This window comes from Pyrgilauda ruficollis, unplaced genomic scaffold, assembly GCF_017590135.1.
Source record: "Pyrgilauda ruficollis isolate IOZ18807 unplaced genomic scaffold, ASM1759013v1 scaffold21, whole genome shotgun sequence".
Taxonomy (NCBI): Eukaryota; Metazoa; Chordata; class Aves; order Passeriformes; family Passeridae; genus Pyrgilauda; species Pyrgilauda ruficollis.
In genome coordinates this window covers 6,361,260-6,383,744 of record NW_024520318.1, presented here as the reverse complement: position 1 = coordinate 6,383,744, position 22,485 = coordinate 6,361,260, and the positions used below count along the sequence as shown (strand labels likewise).

Here is a 22,485-nt window from a genome sequence, read left to right as displayed (position 1 = left end):
CTGTCTGCTCTCCCATAGTCACAAAATTCATTTTAAAGAAAGTGTTCTTGGGAGAGCAAAGCCCATTGCACACAGTTCTGAGTGTCTCTAGCAGAATAGCATCTATTAAATGGTAATTATCTTAGATGTGTAGCAGGGTAATTCTCCCTCTGCTGCTCTCTCCAGTGCTCCCACCCTCTTGGAGTTGTGTGGAAGTGGGATTTAAGTGCTTCCAGTCTGCTGCTGATCTACCTGGAGAGATCTGGAAAGCAAGGTGGAAAATCAGCCCTCTTGTTTGCACTTCCCAAGAGGATTGGAGCTGTGCTGCTGGTGTGCCAGCTCCCTCTGAGAACCACAAAAAGGAACATCAGTGACCATTCCAAAGCTGGCAGGGCAGTGGCTGAGCGCGGCTGGCTCGGATGCTGGGAGGAGATAGCCTGGAGCTGGGGTAAGAAATGACACCAAATCTGCCTAATGCAAGCTCCAAGTTTGGCAGTGAGTATTTTTAGCTCTCACACTCTCCCCACCACTCAGGTGTTAATTTTACAGCCCTGCAGTGTTTGCCTACAGCTGCCTGCCTCACAGAGCCCCTCTGAGCACAGGCACCACGCCAGTGACTGCAGCCACTGGACACGGCAGCAACAGGAGCATCCTATGCCAAAGCCACTTCCAAGGCCTGGCTTAATGGAATACTGATCAAATGCTTGCTCAGTTTAACCAAAAAAAAAAAAAAAAAAAAACAAAAAAAAAAAAAAAAAAAAAAAAAAACAACCAAAAAAACCAAACCAGAAATGTCAACATGTGCTGGCAGCTGAAAGCTGTGCAGAAAGTGACAAACTCTGAGGGTGTCTCAGCATTTATGGGAACAGATGAACACACATTATTTCTGGACATTACATTATAAATTATCACCTTCTCTATACTCCCCAGTTGTGCTATAATCTTTCATAGTGCTGCTCCTTTCTGTGCAAGGAGCAACAGGGGAGCTGGTGCCTCACACTGCTGTTCACAGAATAAAAGTGCAGTGTTGTTGTGACAGCATTTGCTGAGTGCCCCTGTGCCTGGAGCACATCCAGAGCCATCCACCCCACACCTGGGAGATGAGCAGAGCTGATCTGACTCTGCATCTGCCTCCTCTGTCCAGTGCTGCTCATAAACACAGAAACAATTCACACCAACATCTGTGGGAACTGGATCTTACAAGCCTTGCTGCCACATGTATGTCAATCTTTGCTTAAAGGATAGAGAAGCAGAAGTTTGGATACTTCTCTCTCTAGAAATAAAGATCCTACCTTTGAAGCACAGTTGCCACAGTAAAACCAAACTTGTTTTGTGCAAAGGGTGTGGAAAGGTAAAAGTTTAAACTTAGACCAAGTAGGTTCATTACAGGAAAGAAAATAATAGAGGTAAGAGCTGCAGGGAAGGAAAATAATCCTTCAGATAGTCTCACTTGATCCGTGATGAAATAAGGAGCCATTGAAGAAGGTTTTAATGTGTTTCAATTATCTTTCAACAGAACTTGCCAAAGTCTGAAACCACAAGGTTTCAGCAGGAATGTGATAATGATGGAGATGGGGCTCAAAAACATAAAAAAGGGAAACTGAATCCGATATGGGCAGTTTGCTTGAGGTTGTTTTTAAAAAGCAGAATTTCTCTCCAAATCCTGCCTGTCTTAGTCTGTCAAGAAGATCTATCTGTGTGTGCAGGATGTGCTCAACAGCAGCATGATATGTCACTGATGAATAGAGGACTTTGTAGATGGATACCTGCAGATTTAACACATAAACAAACACTCTTCCCATAGTCCCCTGCGACCTGTTGCAACCTAATGAGCAGAAATATGTCAGGGAATGCCAACAGCTTTTTTCCAGTGGGTTGTCTTCAAATGCATAATTGGTACCAAGTTGTGACACTACAGAAGCTTGCAAAAATTGTAAGTGGTGATCAGAAAGCAGTGTTTGCCAAACAGAATGAGACTTCTCCCTGGCTTTGTAGCCCCTGTTAATTTAGCTGACCATGTCGGGTCAGCTGCAGCACCCCATGGCTCCCCAAGTGCCTACAGAAGCTCTCTGTGTTACTCTCTTGACCATTTCTCATGGCTAGCTTGATCCCAGCAATATTTTGAAAGCCCTTGAGGAAGTCTGCGAAGTGACATTGCCCCATACCCAGGCAGGAGAGATGCTTGCCATGGGAGCACAGGGTGCAGGAATGGAGCTGTGAGGATGCTCCATGGAGAGGTCCGGGGAGCTTTTCATTAAAAAAGCAAAATAGGACCCATCTTTCAGTCTTTTTCCTGTATGAAGGCATTTTTTTTATCCAGTTTTTCTATCTGTCACAATACAAAAATAAACCCATCCTCCCTTGGCACCACCTGTGCCAACCAGTCTCTGAAGGTCCTGTGCCACTCACAGAGGTTACAAGGCCACTTCATCCAGCACGGGGCAGATCCTGGGGCATTTACTCAGATTTTTCTCTTTTTATTTCATGGCAAATATCTGCCCTAGACAAGCCATCTGTAAAATAGCTGAGCTAGTGTTTACACCATTCCCCCAGGAACTCTCTTGTTTCCACAGCCCCTGGTTTTGCCTTGCAGAGTGTTCCTGGCTCAAAACCTCATTTTGCCTTGGAGGAGCTCGAAGGAGGCCAAGGTGAGATGCTGTGATTTGACCTGGCTCTAGCTGAAGCCAATGCAACTTTTCTTCCTATCATCCTGTTCATTTAACATGCATCAGGATAGGGTTTTCCATGTGGGGATGATGCTTGCAACAGTGCTGTGGTGTGGTGAATAAACCTAAGCCCACCAGGACTATGGAAAATGAATTTATCACAGTGAACTCGCTATGCAAGGCTGAGGTAGCTGTGTTGTAAAAAGGCACCAAATACAAGGAGCTGGAGATAAGAATAATAACCAAGAAAGTCTGTTCTGCATGTACATTGGAGGTTTCTGATCAAAAGCAACACATATTCTAGATTATGGAAATTATTTATGAACAGTATCTGGGGAATTCTAACTGGTACAAATGAAAAGAGCTTGTCCTCCTCTCCCTGCAATTTGTCAGTCTCCAACTTCTCACCTCCTGGCTGCACAACTGAAAACTGGGCTTTTATCTGAGGAAATGAATTTAGTAAAAAATATTTTTTTAAGAAGTGATCTGCTCCCTGAGACTGGGGAAAAAACATTACAGCTGCAGTATTTAATATAATTTAAAAGCTGATTACTCTGCATGTGGAATCAGTACTTTTCATAAGGCCTTCTACTACATCTGGTATGCACCCTAATTTGTATTAATGGCTCCTAAGGAGCCATCATAGTTTATCAAGAAAGTAATATGCATTTTAAAAGCATTCAAATAAAGATTTACATGATAAACCTTAATAACTCTGGAATGCATTATTAGCTAACATATACTCCCAGAAGCAGTCACTCACTTCAGGCAAATTAGATAATTCAAGAAGCCATGAAAACCTTCAGGTCAGAACAAAGCTGTTCCTTGGTCACCCTCTAGGATTTATTCAATGCATTAAGGAGCACTTTCCATCTCAGCCTTTGTATGGTAAGTGGCTATTTTGTGCCTAGGAGAACTGCCGTGATTTCTTCTGAAGAAAACAACCTGTTAAGCTTTAAAGCTCATTATTTATCACAAAATGGCCTTATATCACTGGCAATATTTCCCTGCAATTGTCCTGTCAGCCAGATGCTAAGTAAGATATCAGTATCAACCACTTTCCCAATATCTGTGAAATATGGCTGGTAGATAACAATGTTACTGAGATGATGCTTTTAAATCATGAGAAAAGCCAGGCAGTAAATTGATGGCTTCCATAAAGCCAATGGAAAAATTAATGCTGTGGGGGAGAGGGGCTGAAAATTGCATTTACTCCAGCAAGATGAGAACAAAGCAGCAGTGCAAATGAAAATTCAATAACTTTTAATTGTGTTGAAGACTGGGACCCCTCTGATGCAAAAACTTGCATGGAACAAGAAAAAAATACATCCTAGGGAATAGCTATGTGCTCCAAGTAAAAGGATTAACTGACCTTTTCTCTGCTGTAGTTGAGATAATTTAACTTTAAATGTACTTCTTAGTGAGACTAGTCATGTCCTTAAAAATGAGCGATTTACACTTTTCTTTTTCCCCACTGAGTTCTGAACTGACATTTTCATGCTGCCAACTCCATTTTCTGACTGTTCTGTATTTGCAATTATTCTTGTATGGACAGCCTCAGCACTAGGGACTTGTTTTGTACTCCTTGCTGGTCAGCTTCATGGTGCTGGCTGAGCAGGAAAGGCTGCTGCCCAAAAAAGAGGAAATATTTAATTGCCCAGACCCACCCTCTGCATCTGTGCTCTCTGTATTGACGCTGCCTAAAAGTGGGGTTTGGGTTTTTTGGTCCTTAGACTTTCTTGCCCTGTGTGCTCTGTGCTTTATCACCTTCTCTGAAACCTTGGAGGGACTGCAAATATTTGTATATTCCACTGCTAGCTGGGATTGACAAGAGCAAAAAACCAGGTCTTAAGTGCACTGCATTTTTTAGACATTTAGATGCTGGAGAATCTTAGCTGGAGCAAACTCTGGTAGTGAACAGCTGGTGAGGCAAATTGTTCTGAAAGATGAAAGGCCTTGACTTACCTTGAGTGGCACTATAAATGTCCAGCCACCTTCCTGGGGCACGTGCTGCTAAAGGTCACTCACTGTGGTCAGGGGAAGGACACAACGAGGGAAAAGGGGATGGAAGGAGAGAGGGGTAATCCTACCCAAGGGATCTGCTTTTACCCTTGTCTCCGAAAGTGTGCGCCAGGGACAGTGACAGCTGGGCAGGAGCTGGCAGTGAGGCAGGGAGCAGGGCTGGCCTGGCAGGAGGGGCATGGACTGCGCTACCCAAAGTCACTGTCTGCTGCAGTGCAGAGCAATTGCTGTGGCAAAACCACACGGAGCTGGGCTGGGGCTGTGACATGTGGCCAGCACAGGGCACCCCTGGCTCCCCAGCTGGGCTCCATCCCAGCCAGAGTCAGAGCAGTGCTGGGGCAAGGCAGAGCTCAGCCAGCCCGTGGCACCAGAGTTGTGCTGCTCACACGTCTAACAGTGAAGGAGAAGCTGAAAAAGGCTTTTCTGGGGATTTGCTTGGGTGGTTTGTTGTTTTTAAAAGGCTGTATAGCAGGGTCAAATTACTGCCTGTGAGGGAGTTGTGCCATCTTTGTTCTCTTGAACAAAAAAGCACAACTTTTGGGGAGTCCTGTGTATCTTGTAAGGCAGAGATAACGGAGTTATCTGGAGCCCCTCTGCCAAGGCTGCTTTCAGGCCAAGAGTGAGTTCATTGCAAAGGGAGTTTAACTGAGAGAAGGCAGCTGCCCTGGCCTGACCTGAACTTGTTACCTGTTTACAGGTAAATGTCCATGAGTGAAACTGCAAACCTGAAAAACTGAGCTGTCCCCAAATAAGCTGCAGCTGCCATTGGAGTAAATGACACACAGCTTTGTCTCAGGCTGGGAAGTGAAAGGGAAATGGTTTGGGAAGTGCTGCACTCTCTGAGATCTGTGGCACATGGCTGGGAGCTGTCCCTGCCTCCCCTTGGACAGGGTGTCCCTGAACCACCACAGTTCTGCCTCAATCCTTGCCTCATTTTTGCTTTCATTTTACATCTCTATGTCTCTAGTGAGGCACCTAAGAGAAAGGGTATGGCCAAGGCCATGAACGTGCTTTTTCTTGTCCAGTGAATGCCCCTCACAGCCAGGGCCTGGGGGCAGCAATCCTCCTGGTGACACCGTGGGAGGCAGCAGAGGGGGCAAAGGATCACCTGGGGTATTTGGAGGTAGCTGCAGAGGGAGTGGTAAATGACAGGTGAGGGCAATAGGGTGGGTGACTCCCATCCTGGGGTTTTTCCTTAGCACAGGAAAGGGAAATGATGTTCCCACTGATATTTCTGTCAAGTCACTCAAGACAGGGAAACAGAGTCCGGACTCATGGTCCTCTTCCTTCCCCTTCCTGTCTCACTAATAGCAGCCTAGGATGGACTTCCAGCAGGGTTAATTACCTCTAATTGCCTGCAGCTTTCTGGCCAGCCTGGCCTCTCCCCAGGAAGGGATGGCCCCGGTGGGAGCAGCTGTGGTGTGATGCCCAGGAACTGCTGCCTGTGGCCACCTGCACACCTCTTCTCCCCTGCTCAGCACTGAAATGCTTTGGGCATCCTTCTAAATTCAGTTACTTGGGGGAAAACAAGTGTTTTGCTTCCCACCAGTTTGATAAAACCTTTATAAATGTGCATGTAAAAATAGCGAGTTTTCCACATGGGTTTGTGGTCACAGATCTCCTTTAGCTGCCTGATGCAGTTCATCTCCACTGCAGCATTATGTATTTTCTGGGAGCTGTAATAGGGAGAAGTGACCCTTGAAAAGAGTTCAAATATTCCTATAAGGACACAATGAAGTTTCCCTTTTCTTCCTACCCCAAAGGTAGGCTTTGTTTTGTGTGCTTGAAAAAAACCCAGCAAGCTGATTAAGAGGTTTAGGTGCATTTGGTATCTGTTTACGCAAAATCCAGGGCTTAGTTGTGATGAGATAAAAGCAAATCTGGCTTTATTGTTTCTCATCCACATTTAAGTGATCACAGGAAGAGCAGCCATAGCCCAACTGCTCAAACACACTATTTTCATGTTTGGTTGCTGCTCATATTAGTGTTAAGTCAGACTTTGAAAGGAATTTTCTGCAAATTTGTTTGTATGAAGTTGAGCACAAAGTAATTCAAAGCTTGGCATGGAAACAGCAAAGGGGAAGCAATTCAGAAATCCAGGGAAATGAGGCTGGCAGCATTTCAGTGTTATTTACCTTCCTCTATAATCTCACTTGTGAATACTGGGACCGGCCAAAAATCTGTGTGCTCCTCTCCATTCTCCTCCTTCATTAACCTGTGGTACTAATTAACCAACAAACCTCTGGGTTTCACGTGATCCTCTAATGTCCATCACAGGTAATTGTGCTAATTAAATAGGTGACAGAATGGTTCAGCGTGGGAGTGCAGTTCCTGAGATGGAATGGACTCATCTGCGAGCTGTGAGAGCGCTTTGGGTAATAATATTTAACACTAACAAATTAAATTTTGGAACTCCACAAAAATTCATGCTTCAAGGCTTAAAATTAATCTCTGTCGGGGTAAGACCACTGTTGGCACAGATTATCCTGTGTTTACCAATTAAGGAATTTCTTGTAGCTTCCTCAGAAGGCTGTTGCTGGCTGGCTTTGGAGGCAGGATTGCATCCAGCAGAGCATTTGTTTTACTTGGGTGGCAGCTCTTACACCAGGTGCAATGACCCAGGAGAATAAAGCAAAAATGGACACGATTCCATGAATATAAGAGACATCAGCTGGGGTTTATTCATTGTGCTGGGGTTTGGGAGACTGCTAACTTTGTTTAGGCTTCCTATGTGTTTTGGTACAATACAGGCAAATTTTCTGTGTCTTTGTTAATCTGCTTTCAAATAAGAAAATACAATCCCTCTTCTGACACCTTTTCAGCTGAAACACACACCCTTCACTGAGGAGGGGTCAGTACTTGCTGTGGGCTGGTGCAGTCAGCACCTGGCATCATGGAACACTGAATTTGAGGATTTTCATTTTTAGCTGTGATGCTGCTGCCATTCTTGATGATAAGGATGACAGCTGTAGCTTTGCTTTTTCTGAAGTTTATTGGTTTCAGCATTCATTTTTATGTCTCATTTTCTTACAGTAAAAACTACTTCTCACATATAACAGCCTGTTAGTTTGATTTTTCAGTAGTGAGGATAGATAGAAAAGACAACTAGGAGTTAGCAGAAGGTGAAGTAATTTAACAATATCTCTAGAATCTGAATGAAGAAATGAGGGCTAATTTATGATAAAACACTTCTTTTACAGCACATATTCTGTCTTATTCACACAGATTTAGTGAAAGAGATACCACAGCACAAGACACATCTGAAATCTCAGGAGCTGGGGACATGCTGTCATATAACTTGTAGCTGTGTTTTCATGTCTGGCAATAAAATAACTTATAGATTTAAAAGATGAGAGGAAAAAGATTGAAAAGTTAGAGAGGAAAAGGAACTCCATTTGGATAAGCAACGTTTCCTCATCATGTGCACATGAAAGCCAGAAATATAACATATGAAAAAAACACAGAAATAGGGAAAAAGTGCTATCCTGGGAAATGAGAGCTTGAGAATCTGACAGGCAGTCACTGCTTCAGAGAGGAAAGGTTTGTTTCTGCAGTTACTATGAAATCTCATGAATGAAAATGTCATTCTGCTGCATTTGTGCTATTATACAGTGCAATTTACTGGCAGGTAACCAGCACTTTGAAAGAAAAGCTGATGGTCCTGTTACTGTGATGCTGTAAACACACAACCCAGAAAAAAAATTGCCAGACAGAAAGAGCTAGAAAATGGTGTAGTCTCTAATTAATTTTCCTCCTGCCTTTCACTTTCCTGGCCCACTTTGCTCTCCCTCTCTCCACCCCAGGGCATGACTTATCACCCATCCAGCCTCTGAGAGCTGCAAAATCATCCTTCAGTACCTGTGATACAGCAATTCATTGGCTCTGCTCATGTCCCCATCTTTCATTCCTCTCTGCTGCTCACACCAAAGAGTTCAGCAGTCTTTCTCCAGGAGGCTGGGGCAGGCAGAGAGGATGTGTGTGTGTGATGTTGAGGTGCTGGGGTCTGTGCAGCGCCCCCGTCCACACTCCACACTGGCTCATGGCCCAGCACCTTCTTGGGCTGCATGTTGCACTCATGTGCAACCTTCTAAATGCATTTAATTGGTCTTTATGGCTCCATGTTTGTCTTCCACCTGGCTCAACACGAGGCTTTAATTGGCTGCCGTGTCACACACATTAATAATAAATATGGCAATTAGCTAAAATTGTACTTGCTATTTGGGGAACTCCTCTGTGTTATGTATCATGCATGAAGGCATACCAGGGCTGCTGCACAGCCTCAGAGCTCAGCACAGTCAGGCTGGGGATGGGCTCCTGTGCCTGCAGCAGCTCATGATGCCACGGTTTCATCCCAAAAAACAGATATTTGGATATTAGGTGACACCTACAGAACAGGTTTGTGTGACACCATTTGCAACTGTGAAATCCCTTAACATAAATCCCACATCTCAGCCTGCAGGCAAGGTGTGAAGGCTGTTAGTTGCTTGGTAGGCTGGGAATGAAAGACCAGTGCCCCTGCTCTCAGTTGCTTCCCAGGGAGCTCTGAAGACACTCTTGATGGTGAGCTGCTTTGAAAAATGTAGCCCTTAATTTTGGCAACTCTTTGAAGATAAAATGTTTTTATTGTTGGTGTTTCCAGCTTCCAACAGATACCAAATTTGTGATATTGTATTTCTGCCTCCCACCAGTCAGAATAAGGCAGGGCCACAACCACCTTGTAATAAATAGAAGAAAGGCAAGTGGCTTTGTCAGGCCTCTGATGAAACACTTGTTTTGGATTTTGTATCAACTTTGAGGTGGGAATTGGGCTGGTTTTTGTTCATCTTTAGCTGACAAACAAGATTAAAATCCTATTTGTGCTCAGTCTCTGGCTATTGTTGACACTGTCCTGTGTAATCCCTTCTGCTGGGTTATCAAACTCCATCACAAAAATAGTCAGGGTTTATTCCCCCATCACTGAGAGGTGCTTTTCATATTCTAATCCTTTTAGGGTAAGGTGATTTGACACTTAATATTTCAAGACAGAATCTATTATGAAAGCAAAATTAAGCAACAACATTTATTCTCTGATTCCCTTTATAAACTCCAACATATCTTGGCACACTTCTCTTTTGTATTTCTGACTTATGCGTAAGAGATGAAATTTATCGCTGTAAAAAATGTTAAAATCATTAAAGATGCTGTCACAGGTGACTATGATATTTATTCATGCTCATCTGGGGGACTTCTAAGGCTGATGATGTGGTTCAATAGAAATTACAGAGTGGGAGTTTTTTTTAGCATTAACAGTTGTTAAATGTGTCAAAGCTGGTGAAGTCAGAGGAGCTTTACAAAGACAAATGCACCAGAAGCCTGACAGCTGGTGAAATTCATTGATGAATTCTAGTAAGATTGATTGGAGAGAATCACCTCAACTTCTTATGTGTTGGCAGATTTTAAATTAATTATATTTTAACTGCTTTGGAAACAGACCTGAGAACAAATTTGTGGAGCCCAACGTAAGTGGTGGTTCAATAAATGAAATATGTATAGAAAAGTAATCATCATTTTAGCTGTGTACAGAATGAAAAAGAAATCAAACAATGAAAATATTATTACAGTGCCATTAACATAAATCAATTCCATGCTCTATCCTCAGAATCTTTTTTCATTTCTGGTCATCCTATCTCATAAAGTCTTAAATGGTTATAAAAAGAGTGCAGAGATTGACAGTAAAAATGATTAGAGACGTGTAAAGATTTTTGTAAGAGGGGAGGCAGCAGCCTGGAACTTCTTAGGAAAAAGCTTTAGCTACACTGAGATTTGAGCAGCTCAGCAGGACCAAGGCAGGTTGTAGGTGCTGAGCGTGGTTCCCCTGTCCCCTTGCTCACCTCCACCCCTACCCTCTGTAAACCACGGGGATTTTAATTCAGACCCCAGAGCTCAGGGGTGTGGAGCTGAGTGGCAGCTCCTGCCCCAGCTGTGGGTCACACTCTACACTGGGAACAGACCAAAAACTACAGCCCAGCCTGGGCTCTTCCTGAGACTGGGGTATGGAAACAGCCAAAATGTCCTTTTTAAAAGGCACAGTTCTCTAAAACACAGACTGAAGATCTCACCCTCAAAATCTGGTTCCATCCCACGTACCTCTTGCTGGAAATGGGATTTTAAGCCTTTCCAGTCAGGTCCTCTCCCATTTCCCTTGGTTTGGGAATGTCCAGCACAGTGTACCAGCTGGATCTGGGGATTTTAACTCCCTGTCCCCTCCAGCACAAACTACTAAAATGAATCTGCTGGAACTTCTGTATTATGCTAAAATATTTGCCACAGGATGCACACCAGTTGCTTAATAGGATTTTAGACAACCCCTAGAAATTTCTGCAGGTAAAGAGAGCATCTATCCATTTTATTGGGCAAGCTAAATATTTTCAAGGATATTCTACCTCGTGCTTTAAGCTGTAAGTCAAACGTGCAGCTACAGCAGATTCAGGCAATGGTTCCCTTCTTGGCAGGTTTCTCTGCAGTTTTGTGCCATTCCTGGGAGGAATGTTGGGATTCCCAGACGTGATGCAACTGGGAGCTCCCCAGGGCACACTTCTCATGGCATTTCAGCAAAGGGGAAGGAGACCTGTCTCCCCTGCATTCGCATTTGGGGTGGGCTCAGCCCCCCACTCCCACAGGTGCTTCTGGCACCTTTCTACCTTTCTCCTGATAAGATGGAAGAGAGAAACAGTGTTTCTGAGGTGTAAATAACGTTTAACAACTGGGCCTTGGAGTTGTAAAGGAACTCCTGCACTTATGCTATAATCATTTTGGTGGTTGATTTAGAGCCAAGTCCTGCTGGCCTGACTGAAGCAATTAGCCTGATTACTGCCAGAGGGATGCTCATGCAATTAAGGTGAGCAGTGTTTGCTCTTTATTCTGGAAACCAGTTGTCTGTATAAAAGTAGTTGACACAGTGCAGCGGTGCTGAGGCAGGAGGGTGATGGGCTCTGAGACAAACCTTCGAGCCCTGACAGAACCTGGCGTCTCTCACAGAAGAAGGATGGACAGATGGACATTGTCTGACACTGCTCTGAGGGGAAAGCTGAAACCTGACAGTGAGAGACGTGTCCTGGTGTGTTTGCTCTGTGGGACTGCAACTGTTCTTGCTTCCCCAGCTTCTCAAAAAGATGGAACTGGCTAATTAGATCTACAATTGCCATTTATCAAAAAGAGCATCTGAAGTCTTCAGTGATATTTTCCTCCCCCCCTCTCCCTGCTATTTCTAAGGCACCTATCCATGTGGTGCAGAAATACCATCTGGATACCTGGCTAGTGACCAGCAGGCTGTGGTATGTGAGGGTTTTAAATAGAGGCAAGAGAATGGAGAGTGGAAAGTGTAGACAAACAGCATGTTTTAATGGAGGCTGAAAAGGGTATAAATGAAGAGAAAAGCAAAGAAGGGCAGGAAAATGCATTTTCTTCAAATTTTCACAAAGAAAGAAGCAGGGTATGTTAAATCTTTCAGGAACCTCCCTAGGAATATTTAAACTGCTTGGGAAGAGCTCCTGCAGATGAGCAGGGCTGCTGCATTGGCTCTGTGGATGAACACTCCCCAGAGAGCAGGAGCACCTCTGCAGAGGAAACTTCTTCCTGCCCTGCCAGGAGAGCTCTGCACCTGGCTCTGGGTGCCAGCACTCCTCTGCATTCACAGCTCAGGTGTTTCACTAAGGGCAGGCACAGATTTGGGGTCAAGAGCTCTGACTTATCCCTCCCCCTGAATTCAAGGAAATTTAGAGGTTTTATTTGATTCCACAGAAATCAAACACACTTTGCAATGTGGGATTTTGCCATTTTGATGGCTCTGAGGGGTTTGTGAATAGCCTAGTCCAAGGTTTTAGTGTGAAGCCACTTGTGCCACCTTAGTGATGATGAATTCACTCATGTCAGTGGAGTTTACTCTTTGTGTTAGCACTGTGCCCCAGGTGGGTGCCTGTGTGTGCACAAAATAATGGCTCAGTCTGGCAGAATATGTTTGCTGAGAAAACCTCACTTGTCAATTACTGGGGATTTTCCCTGAACTCTGATGGTTCTGGAGCAGAGTTTGGGCTTCTGGTGTTATGACAGAATTTTGCAGGTTCAGTGATGACTTTTGACAGCTCAGGTCCCAGCAGGGAAAGACTCCTCACTTGAAATCAATCAACTTTATCATGCAGGAAAAAAGAAAATTAAAACCCACCTGAAACTCAAACCTGCTTTAATAGGGTCTCCTCTCTGACTGGGCTGTTACTGCACATATCTCTACACAAAGAGCATATTTATGTGGGGAAATATCAAAAGGTAGGTGCACCTAACAAAGACATCCTGATCATGCTTAATGCACCAGTTAAATTGTTTTAAAATGCAGAGGTTTTTTTTTTTTGTTTTTTTTTTTAGTTTTTAGTGAAAAAGCACATACATATATGCATCTCTGAAGAGTTTTTTAATTAATTGCTTTCAGTCATTTCCTTTCATAAAATTAGAACAATGATGGAATAGACTGGCTGTGGAGTTTGGCCGAGGAAAGATTATACTAATCCACTTGAAATATGACTAAAACAGAAAGCAAGGCGAGATAAAAGCAATTTCTTCCCCAAAGCTTGTTTACCTGTGACAAAATCCTTCCAAATCAGCTGCACACAAAATAGTGGATCATCTTAACCAAAAGAGATCTTGCTTTGGACTTCTTGGGATATTTCATATCCAGAGTTTATCCCGTGGTGCTTTTAGCAAGATGGGGGAATATGTGTTTCATGCAATTAATAATTAGGAGAGCAGCAAAGCTTTTAAAGAGCAGAGTGGCACCAGATCAACTTGCTATATGGAAGCAAACAAAAAGGGGGAATTTATCTGAAAATTTTTATATACCCTGAGGCATCACTGAGAGTGGTTTTCAAGAGTCGGGAAACCTTTCATTTGCATATTCTCCAGTTAATAAAGGGCTATGGTTACAAATTAACTTCCTTTTTTCCTTCCATGGGTTATTGCTCCTTAAGCCTTGAAGTATATAGTCTTTGTTGAAGAAATAAAAAGATGTCCTAGTAAATGTGACGCTTTCCACTCAGACTTTCTTTCCAAAACTCTAATTTTCCAGACCAGTAAACTTTGCCAAACCACAAGAGCCCTCCAAACACCACCTCCACAGACTGGTTTTCACAGCCGAATCAATTCTTTCCCTATCACCACAACAACAGCTCTGGATTTCCATGTATAATCTTTAAAAAGGCTCATCAATAATCAGATGGGCCCTGAGGATCAAAAAGCAGTGAGTGCAGACACTCTGCTGTCCTTCTTTGCCCTTCAGCCAGCCAGTCCTGGGCTCTGTGGCACATGGCTGTGGTCAGCCTGTGGCTGTCTGAAGCCTGTTTCTGCAGCTCATTGAGGCAGAGCAGTTTAGGGGTGCTCAGCTGTGCCAGGACTGTGGCTGCTCCTTGCTCCCTGTGCCTGCACCCGGCTCTGCTCTTCTCCTGCTTTTCCTGCACCAGCTCTGGAGTTTGTTGGCTCCCAAGTGGACTCACTCACGAGTCAAGACCAAAGCACATTTTTCAGGAGGTTCCATGAGCTTGGAGGGCCAGGAGAGGCTGGAAGGTGCAGGAGTGGGTGGTTGGATGGGAATGGGAAGGCAACAACAGAACAACGGGCAATGCCAGCCCTGGGCTGATGGGTGCCCTGAGCTGTCCCCCCAAAAAAGCCAATACACTCCTGACTGAGGTCAGGGAGTCAGTGTATGGCAGCTGCACTGAGGAGCACCTGGACACGGGTCTCCAGGAGGATTTAATATTCCTTTATTCCCTCTGACTTTGATTTAACCATGGGCTGTGATGCTTTAAGTACCAGATATTAATTAGAAGTGGTAGTAGGTCCCAAAGGGACCATACTCCAGATCTTCTCACCCTTCCTAGTTTGACTTATTTCAGGTTACTACTCTGAAACATTATTTATGCACCCAGGAGCCTGACATTTATAATGCCTAACTAAATTTGCAAATAACTAATGGCTGTCAGCGAGGAGTACCACTCTGCTGAGGTGGAAAATAGCTTGCCCACTAATAAAACCTAGCCAAGTATATGGGATGTTTTCTGCAAAACTGCTTTAAGGCAGGCAATTATCTTGTCCCTCCTTTGGTATCACACCTAAACAGGCACAAAGGGACAATGCCAGATGGAGGGGTCCCACCAGCATGGCAGCCTTGGAGACATGAATCACTTTGGGCTGAAGCAGAAACTTCACTCTGAGCCTCTGGAAGGGAAGTGGGGCAGAGGACAAATGTTCTTTTGGCTCCTCTGGCCTCCAAAACCCTTCTGGCAGTGGTTGATTCAGGACAATGCAATGGCTCAGAGTGGGAAGAACACTGAATTCAGGCAAAAGAACCTGTGAATGGCTGGGGCATCCCATTTGGCACAAGCAGAGATGAAAATTATTTATGGGTAGCAGGATTGCTTTGTATTAAGATACAAAAAGTATCTGAAGATGTAATAGGAGTTTTAACAGAATCTAGCGGGAATTTCAAGTTGGGATTTAATTCCAGACTACATTGAGTCAGTTTTTGTCCCAGCAAAGGTTCTCTGTATTTGCTCAGATTTTAGTTCCTCTAATTCTTCTCATTCCCTTACTCTCCCCAGGCAGTATCAGTCTGGTGTTACGTGTGCCCTGACAGAATATGAATACACATGTATTGCCTGTAGTGACTCTACTGTGTGACTCACAGCACTTGCAATTTAGGCCCACTTCTATTTTTAGAATAAAAAAGGATATCTAGGATCATTGGACTTTAAAATCATTGAAAAGATAAAAAGGGGCCATCTGATGGGGGTGTAACTGCTGGTTGCCTCTATGAAGTCTTAGCAACCCTGTTGATTTAGCTTACACCAGACTTTCTATATAAAGTATGTGGACAATAGAGCTCACTCAGTGGGAGACATGAGGTTTCCTCCTATATGACATAAGTACAGTGCAAAAATATCTCAAAAGGCAAATATATTCATGTTTTATAACCTTCTCCCCTTGATTTGTTTCTGAGTAAAAGAGCTTGGTGTTTTGACAGCTGAAATTTTTTTTGTGTCTGTGAGGAAATACGTTTGACAGAAATTCTTCACCCAACAGGTTTTGACTGTTTTTAAACCATATATCAGGTGTTAGTTTTCTTCTCATCTGCCATTTTCACAACTCTTCCATATCTCCATGGCATGTTAACAGTCCCCTACATGACAAAAAGTAAACTCTGTCACCCCCTTGCTTGGCAGCAATTTTGGTGAGCACAGGGAAGGATTGGGAGCAACATCTCCAGGGCTTGCCATGGGCTGAGTCTGGTAAGACCATAGACCTTGAGGTTAATGACCCAAATTCACTAGATTCACTGTTAAAAATTGTAGTTGTAGATTAGGTGTTCCTGCTGTTCCCATTCCTACCTCCTCTGCACCTGCTCCATGTGCCACCACCGATCCCTCCTTCTGCCAGTCTCCCTTATTTTCCCGTCTTTCAGTGTTTTCTCCGGCACTCACTGCCTCACTGTTGATGCTCTCTTGCTGTCCTCCCTGTTGGCTGCCTTCGTGTCACAGAATGTGCAAGACAGGCACAACAGGAGAGGTTATAATGTGGAAAATTTAGAAATTTCCATGATGGTGTTTTTTCCTTCTAAATTGGCTGCACAAACATTTTCCACTGGCACTGTGGCCTTGCTCTGGAAAGTTGGGGAGACCATGGGGACATGGCAAGTGCTGTGAGAGAATGGCCCTTGCAGTGCACGATGGATGATGCCAACTATTCATTTTAACAGAGCTGCAGGAATCCAAACACTTTTCATGAATATTCATATGAAATTGAAAGCTGTTTAACCTGGCTCTCACATCTGTCTGGTGGGAGCACTTCAGTGCTTATGTGTTGCTGGTATGAATACTTGCAAGACATGAATTTTAAACCTGACTGAGTGTGATGGAAATCCAGTATGAAACAGAACACTTGGTTGTGAAATTTGCAATTCGTTTTCTGCCAGTTAGCTGCACAAGTCAGCTAATCAAGGAACACCACAGGACTGAACCAAGCAACACAGTATGAATTTGCAAACATTTGCCATTCCCAAAAGATCTGTAAGCCAAGAAGTTGTTTGCTGAAGAAAGCCCTAAACAGTATCAAATAAATAAATTAGAAAATTGCACCTCCACAGGCAATTCGTAACAGAAAGGGCAAGTGAGATTCATGGCAAAAAGTACCCATTGAGCTTCTGAAGAAAGCAGGGAAATCCTTCCTCAGCACGGTGAATCAATCTGATGTGGTTTGCTTCACTATCTGCTGCCTGCTGATGGAATGATGGCAGATTTGGAGTCACTTCTGGCAGGCTCTCAGATGAATGGCTATTTGGTCCTGGCAGAAGTTTTTCTAAGTGGCCAATTGGTCTGGGCTACTTTTGAGAGCAGATTTGGTTTTGGATCACGGGATTTGCCTTGTGTCATATTTTACATTTGAAAATGCCTGAAACATTGACCTCCTTCTGCTACACAAGGTGGCTTTGCATTTTGCCCTGTCTGGAGCCCTGTGTTCAGCCTCATTCCCTGAGCACCGCTGTCTGTATTTCCACTGCATCACTACCACCTTAGCCTTGTTGCACTTGTTTCCCAGAGATGCTGAGAGATTTGCCCAAGTCTCCCAGAGAAGTCTGGGCACAGGTTGAACACAGTCTCCCACCTCCTCATGGATTTACCCCTTCAGACCCTTCTCTCAGAGAGGCACTGCAGTAAAAAAACAAAGTAAAATTGTCTAAGCTTCTGAACAAAAGTGAGATGGAGAAGAAAAACCATATACTTGATTTCCACACTCATTGCTCATTTCTGGCACAGATTTCAATCTCTGTGTAATAACTCTTTGATCCATACTGCAAACTGCTACAAAAATTTCTTTGGAAGAAAGTTTTCACTGTTATCTTTATGTACTCAGTAGAGTACATAACATGGGTCGAAATTATTTCCCCCCAAATTTGCAATGCAAAGTAATGCAGTTAACTGAAAAGTTCTTGCTCGGATCAAATGGGGAATATTTATGTTTCTTAAAAGGAATTCTTACCAATTTCTGATCCAGTATTGCTTCTTTTTGGCACAATCAGTATTCACTTAGACTGAAAGCACTTTTGTTGTTAAATTGTCATTGGTTTTGTTTTAAAAAGAATTATATCCCGACCTATTTACAATGTAATATAACACACTGATCTTCTCCTTAAAGGGAACATTAGTTAGGATGAGTAAATTCAAATTACTTGGTAAGTCCCTGCTATACAGGAATTCTTTTTCTGATGAAGATTTAATGAAAACAATCAGTCTAACAGAATTCTTGAAGCTGTGAGTTTTTGGCAACAGTATTGTAAAGTATCCTGAGTGACATCCACATTAAAGTAGATTTAAAATGGTATCATAACCTTAATTTGAAAATTTAGCACAGCAAGTGACTCCATACCTCTTGCTGCAAGATATGACTCTCAGCTTCTTTACGTGCATTTTTAATGGGTCCTGTGAGAAGCATTTCCAGAAGCAGAACATTTTATTGTTACTAAATACCACTCACTCTGAAGTCCCTCTGTTGTTTGGAAATGAAACTTTAATGAACAAGTTGAAACAATTCATCAACCCAGGGAACATCACACTCAGATCAAACACACCGAATGATAAGGGCTCTGCATATGCATGGAAATACGATTTTCATTCATTATGTCCCTGCTGTTCACCCTGGTGAGGGTCACACACACAAAACCATGAACTCACAGCCAGCCCTGCCCAGGACCCTGTGCAGACCCCACTGCCCTGTCTGACCACGCAGACCCGACTCTGATGTTTGGACATTTCCTTGTCTAGTGATGACAAACTGGCACATCATAAAAAAGTACATGAAGCTTTTAACTTTGTCTATCACCTCTTGGACTTCTGGCTGGGAAGAAATAAGCTTTTTTCCAGGAGAAGCTTTCCTGTTATCCTACTGAGTGTTCATTCTCCCCCTCAGCCCTCGCTCGCAGCCCTTTCAGCATCCAGCTAAACGCTGGGTACATCCTTCCCCACTGGTTTCTCAGGGGGAGGAGGGTGTCAGGGGGCTGGCAGTGTCACGGGAGGAAATCGTGCCTTTTTCTCTCTGAAACTACATTTCTCGTCCAGCAAAACAATGCCAACAGTGCAGAGAAAGCTTTGATTATGCAAAATGGATGGACACATCACGCCTTCTTTTGCAATAGGTTATAACCTAAGGAGTCCCTCACCCGGAAAATTCCTCCCACCACCTTCCCCCGCGAATGTTTTCCCCCTTTCAAATGACATCGGTGGCACTCCACACACATTTTACACATTAGTAGCATGTTTCTCTCATCTTACAGGCTCCATAGCTTTCCTCTTCCCCTTTCATTTTAGGGCAGCTTCCCCCTCTCCCTTCTCCCACCCCAGAAACAGCCGAGCTGGCTGGGTAGAAAAGGAATAAAGTGTTTTCTGGCATGACCTCTGTGTATTTTACTCCGCGGGAAGAACAACGTGGAACGCACACTCAGCAGGCAGCGAGGCTTGAGCCACTTTGTCCTGGAGGCATTTCGGCCATAAAACGCAGGACTATCCACGGCATTTCCACGCCCGGCTCTCCCCCCACGGCGGCGACCCCTCCCCAGCGCTGCCGCCGCCGCACCTGGCCGAGCCGGGCACCGAGCAGCAGCAGCTCCCTTTGTCTGCCGCGCAAATCCTACCTCCGAGAGCTGTCACATCTTCCTCCGAGGCGAAGCCTAATTATTGACAGACAGAGATCCAGCGGAATCCTCCGAACTGCCACCGGTTGTGAAGCGCTGTCATCGTTCCCTCCCGGTGCTGAAACCTTTTTGGACCATTAATGTCACAACCCCTGCTAACTCATCGCTTAGTACTCGCTGCTCAAAATGTCTGAAATAGTTTGGAAGGATAATAGGAATGACAGGCACACTAGACAGCCATGCTTGAAATTAGTTTTCTCCAGCTGACTTAAGGCTGTTTCGTAGTGCTTTTAGGCAGGCACTCCGTAGGGTTTATTAACCTAGGCTAGACATGCCATTCCTGCCTTTATTCAGGGCTGTAATAGGATGGCTGCTAGGAACGCAGCGATAGGTCTAACTCCATTCTTCCCTCCGTAGTTCTTAAACCTCCCTAGGAGAGGAAACAGCTTCAGTCATCCTTAAACTTACTGAGGCTACTGTTTCTGCAGAGCAGGCTTTCACACATTGTTTTGAAAGTAAAGAGAAAATCCCTCCCGGGAATGGAAGGTGCCGTGGCTCTCCCGGCTGATGCGAGCAGCGAGCGGAGCCGGCAGCATCCGCCCCCGCCGCAAGCTGAGGCTGGCGCAGGACTTAGTGGAAGTAGTGATTGGAAGCTGAAAGTTCTTAAAACTCTGCGAGGCAGCTGTGGCATTAAGAGAAAGAGGGGGATGAAGGGACCGTGCTGTGCTTTGTGTGCACAGAGACACAGATGTAAACTGCGCTTCTCAAAAGGCAAAATACTGTTTGTAGATGGCGGGGACTCACAATCTAAACTTCTAAGTAAGCAGCACCTGGGATGATGGTGGGCAGAAGAAATGAGACCAAAGCACAGCATTTGAAGAGAGCTGGTGAGAGATGCTACAGGACACTGCTGTTTTCAGTAAAGCTGAGCTAATCACCAAACCCCAGCTCTAAGATATTTGTGCCCTGAGGAGATCTTGGAGCCTCTTTCTTTTTGGTAGTCAGTTAATAACCAGCCCAGGTCAAGATGCAGAAAGGCTTGTTAACATCAGCCACAGGTGTTGCTGATCCCACTATGGTCCCCAGTGGACAAAAGTAAGAGCCACCAGCACAGAGGTGTCTCTGCCAGCAGCAATGGCACACATGGGCTGGACTGGAGAGGCACCCTGGAGCCAAGGCAGGCTGGGACAGAGCAAGTGAGGAGTTGGTTCTTTTGCTGCTTGTTCCACTCCTGCCTGGTTTTTTACTATCACCTGGTTCACAGCCCTTTGCTCTAAATGAAAAATGGGAATGAGCCATCTCAGAAATGAATGGTGTTGGAAGAGATTAAGGAGGAAAGCAGATCACAGTGAAACCCCAGCTATGGCTGCCTCAGACCCTGGGAAGAAAAGGGTTAGGATAGCACTAATGGAAGATTTGCTTTACCAAACAGCAAATCAGTGTTTGTGCACAGCATGGGCCACTGGTCTCTCCTCCTCCTGCACTGGCCTTCACTGAAATGATGAGTGACATCAAGCTTGCTGCTGGTGCAAACCAGCCATAGGTGGGGACATCTGGAGGGACCACAAGCATGATGTTTGCCTCTGAATCAGTGCTGCTCCCACCAAAGCTGCCTTTGCTCACTGTGCTGCCCCATGCCTGCACTTGCTGCTGCTCTTGGACATCCTCCCTTTCCCTCTTTACCCACTGCTCCTTACACAGTCAGTGGGTTGGAGGGGAGGGCTCCAGGCTCCAGTTTTGTTTCTCAGTTTACAGCAGGGTATTATTAGCACATCAAGCTTCTCCCAGAACTGGTGGCAGCAAAGGGGACTTTGAATTTTGTAGGCAGGAATCTCAAGGTGGGCAACTACATGCTGATGGATAGCAGGGCTGACTGAACAATACTTGCTTTCTGAATAATTTAAAGAATTTTTTTTTTGTGTCACCTATCTTGCATCTTTCATGTGCCCTTCATTCACCTTAAGGCAGAAAAAAAAGAAAAGTTCTCATTGTTGCAAGAATATATTTCTGTTTCAGTAAGGGTCTCACTGTGCCATTGATTTATAAGTGGGATGACACAGCAGTTCAAGAGACATAAGATTGTGGTTGGACATACCCAGGTGTAGGAGTCCTGACTTTGCTGATGATCTTGTGAAGGATTTCAGTGCTGAACTGGACACAAGAATGTTCAGTGCCAGGTTAAAGCAGGTGGTGGTTGCCACCCATGTTCACAGTTCCCCAGCTGTGTATGCTGAGTATGAGAAGATGCATTAAAAGCTCTCCCAGTTCCCCCTCCTTCATGGACCTCTCTGCCAGGGTAATCCCAGAGGCCTCAGTCCTTCCCACTAAGTTAAAGTCACTCAGACTTGGGGGTCAGGGGGTGACAGCTGCCTGTGAGAGTTGTGTGACTGGATGGAGAGGAGAGGTTCTTACCTTGGGTGGTAATTGAAGGGGGGAATAAACTGTTCAAGATGTGCAGCATAGGCAGGGAATGACCAGAAAGATCTTCTGGGGCTGATCTGTTAACATGGACAGTTTTAGGGAGAGATTCCATGATGCTCCTTCCTCTGGCTTTTTCTAATCACTGAGCAGCAACAGCAGCTGCCACCAGTGGTGGGACTGCTGTACTCCCTATCCTTACCATGGCTCTTCTGCTGTTGTGTTTTTCTGGCACTCCAATCTGCTCCTTGCTGGAGAGAAGATACAGAGAGCAGTGGAGTGGGGATCTGATCAGGAATGCCAATTCCCTGTCTTCCTGCCCTGTATGAATGCTGTAAAGTGGGACTGTCCAGGGAAGCAGAGGGCTCACATGTGCTTTCAATCTGCCTTCCATCAGGAAAATCCTATTCTGTAGGAGAGGAAATTGCTGCTCAGCTGTACGGCAGTGCAAAGGAGTGCAACAGTTTAGAATGCCTTTGTCAGTTTCTGACCAGTACTTAGGAAATGGCCAAGGAGGATGAAGGACAGGAGGAATTTAGGAAGTTTGCAGTTTGCATGCTGAAATTTTGCCAAATAATATAATGAAAAGAGCAACTAATGCATCATTTCATTATGAGTCACCCTCATTATAACAGGAATTTTATAGATATGTAACTAGAAAGTGTAACTATCAGTTACAAATACACATTTCTACTT

At 44.5% G+C, this 22,485-nt stretch overlaps 1 protein-coding gene across 5 annotated transcripts in view; it reads right to left on the bottom strand.

The window, feature by feature from the left end:
• Positions 1-22,485, bottom strand: part of LOC121353851 (calcium-activated potassium channel subunit beta-2) — a 141,305-nt gene that overhangs the window by 76,398 nt on the left and 42,422 nt on the right. For 2 of the 5 annotated variants that reach the window (XM_041468015.1, XM_041468016.1), the window contains exon 1: positions 19,372-19,929. The exons of the other annotated variants lie outside the window; for them this stretch is intronic. The gene's annotated coding sequence lies outside the window, so the exon portion shown is untranslated. Of the gene's footprint in view, positions 1-19,371; positions 19,930-22,485 lie in introns of those variants that run through there. 5 annotated transcript variants of the gene reach the window in all.